The sequence below is a fragment of the Mandrillus leucophaeus genome, unplaced genomic scaffold, assembly GCF_000951045.1.
Source record: "Mandrillus leucophaeus isolate KB7577 unplaced genomic scaffold, Mleu.le_1.0 Scaffold245, whole genome shotgun sequence".
Taxonomy (NCBI): domain Eukaryota; kingdom Metazoa; phylum Chordata; class Mammalia; order Primates; family Cercopithecidae; genus Mandrillus; species Mandrillus leucophaeus.
Window position 1 is genome coordinate 1,910,644 of NW_012102532.1, and position 3,264 is coordinate 1,913,907.

Sequence of the window (3,264 nt, forward strand, 5' to 3'; positions counted from 1 at the left end):
TAAATATGCCTTTGGGATGGTACACACTTTTGGAGAAAATCTATACAGAGCAGGGCTTAAGAAAAAGCAAGGGAAAGGAACAGATACATGGGAAACTAGTCAGCAGATCTTAAAGAGACTTCTGCTTTCAGCAGAGATAGCCATAGTTCATTTAAGTGGCCATGAGAAAGGGAACGCTATGGAAGCTGTAGGGAACAGGCTTGCTCATTAAGCTGCCAAACAAGCCTCTCTGCAGGAAGAAATTAGGCTATTTAACCTAATTCCAGACATCCTGAAGTTAATACTAAGGTCCCAATTCACTAGAGAAGAGAATGAGAAACTAGGCAAGATAGGGGCCACTCAGACTGAAAATGGAAGGTGGGTACTTCCTGATGGGAGAGAAATGATAAGTAAACCCCAGATGAGAGAACTAATGTCTATGTTACACAAACGGAGTCAATGGGGACCCCAGGCTCTGTGTGATGTAATGCTTAAGAATTATGGATGTATAGAGATTTACACCCTCACTAAACAACTATGTAGAAGCTGTGTAACTTGTCAAAGAATAAACAAAAAGGTGATTAGAAAACAGGCCTTTGGAGGAAGACCTCCTGGACTAAGATCATTTCAGAGCATTCAAGTAGATTTCACAGAAATGTCCAAGGTAGGAAGACTAAAGTATTTGTTGGTGATCATAGATCACCCTTCCAGCTGGGTGGAAGCCTTTCCCTTTCTGACAGCCACTGCTTGGAATGTGGTAAAAATAATATTAGAACAGAGTTTACCTAGATTTGGCCTGGTGGAAAATACTGATTTGGACAATAGAAACCACTTTACCTCAAGGATGCTAAGGGGAATTATGGAAGGTTTACACATTAGATGGGATTATCACACCCCTTGGCATCTCCCTCTGGAAAGGTAGAGGGAATGAATCAAACTCTCAAAAAGCATATTACCAAACTAATCTTAGAAACGAAAATGCCTTGGAGCAAATGTCTCCCAATAGCACTCCTTAGGATTAGGACAGCCCCAAGAAAATACTTGGGATTGTCTCCCTATGAGTTATTATATGGGTTCCCTTGTTTGGACAGAGCTACAGATCTTCCTACTAGGGAAACCAAGGACCAATTCTTAAGGAATTATATACTGGCCATACTCTCCATCCTGTCATCCCTTAGGTTAAAAGGACTTCTGACTGAAACTCCACCTCTTGAGTTCATGACTCACCACTCCCAGGCTGGTGACACAGTGCTAATTAAGACTTGAAAAAAAGACAAGATCCACCCAAGTTGGGAGAGTCCCTATCAAGTGCTCCTGACCATGAAAACAGATATGTAAACAGCTGAACAAAAGTGGACTCACTTTACTCAAGTCAAGGAACTGGTAAAAACAAACAAACTAACTAACAAAAAACAGAAGGGAGATTAAAAAAAAAAAAGGGAGGCAGGGCAGGGTGACTCATACATGTAATCTCAGCACTTTGGTAGGCTGAGGTGGGTGGATCACTTGAGGTCAGGAGTTTGAGACCAGCCTGGCCAACATGGTGAAACCCTGTCTCTATTGAAAATATAAAAATTAGCCGGCATGGTGGTGTATGCCTATAATTTCAGCTATTCAGGAGGCTGAGGTAGAAGAATCACTTGAACCTGGGAGGTTAAGTTTGCAGGGAGCCAAGATCACACCACTGCACTCCAGCCTGAACAACAGAGCAAGGCCCCACTTAAAAAAAAAAAAAAAGAAGAAGAAGAAAAGAAAACCAATGCAAAGTGCATGGGTCACCCAAGGAAACCTTAAAGTTAACTCTGAGAAAAACCTAAAAAGAAAACATGAGCTGGCCTTATCTCTGGAAGTCAATATGGCTGGGATGGGTTACTATACAAAGAGCAGAAGGTCAAAATGGAAATTGGCAGGGGACTCCTCCATACCCAATCAGGTTAGTGGTTAATGTGACCAAGACAGTAGCACCCCACACTATAAGATTTGATGCCTGCCAGGTTTTATCTCATGGGAATTTAGAAAACCAGAGACAGCTCTTGCAGGTGGATAAATATATTTGTTCTGAACAAGATACAGCTTATGACAGGGCATCACCCTGCCCCAGCTGGAATGATGTATGATGGACTACCAAATTTCATGGTTGGACAATAAACATGAGGTGGGTAACACTGAGCTGGAGACCCTTGAAGAATAGACTACATCTGTCCAAGGGCTCCCCACCAAATAACTGCTGGAATATAGAATGAAATCCTACACTTATCACCATTGACAATCCAGCCATTCTAGACCAAGAACCAAACGTACTGTCTCGAGTATATGGTTAGGGGCAGACATCACAAGAAAAGACTCCATAGGGTGATTTGTTCTCAAACTGATCGAGAACTTGACCAACCCCATTTGCCTGGGACTACTGCAACCCCAGACCCTAACAAACACTTTAATCCACCAAATAATGACCCTAAAAGAGTAGAAATAATTGAAGTAAAGGATTCCTTAGAAACCTAAGAATTTGAGACTTGTAAGAAAATCTAAGCAAATCTTAGAAATTGAGACAGAGAACAGAGATGTGAATGCCTGGGACAAATGGCTCAAATTTTTGGTATAGACACTCAACAAGAGCATCTACTACACGTGTGCTGTGGGAGGACCTCAGGCACAGGTGTTTCTGTTTCCCCTAGCCTGGGATATTGATCCTGAAGAAATGTGTTGCATGTTGGCTCCTGTGGGGAAAAGAAAGAGAGATCAGCCTGTTACTGTGTCCATATAGAAAGAAGTAGACATAAGAGACTCCATTTTGTTCTGTATTTGAGATGCTGTTAATCTGTGACCCTACCCCCAACCTTGTCCTTGCAAGAGAAATGTGCTGTGGTGACTCAAGGTTTAATGGATTTTGGGCTGTGCAGGACGTGTCTTTGTTAAACAAGTGCCTGAAGGCAGCTTGCTGGTTAAAAGTCCTGCCCGTCTCTGGGCAATGGAACACCTCGGTGTAAAACTCCATTGTATGCTCTGTTTACTGAGATAGGAGAAAACCACCTTATGGCATAAGGTGGGACTTGCTGGTGGGACTTGCTGGCGGGACTTGCTGGCCATAATGCTGCTAAGAGGTTTATGGAGATGTTTGCATATGCGTATCAAGGCACAGCATTTTCCTTTGAACTTATTCATGTCACAGAGATCTTTGTCCATATGTCTTACTGCTAATTTTCTCCCTAAAATGATCCTATTGTCCTGCCACTCCCTTATCTTTAAGATGGTAAAGATAATTATCAATAAATACTGAGGGAACTC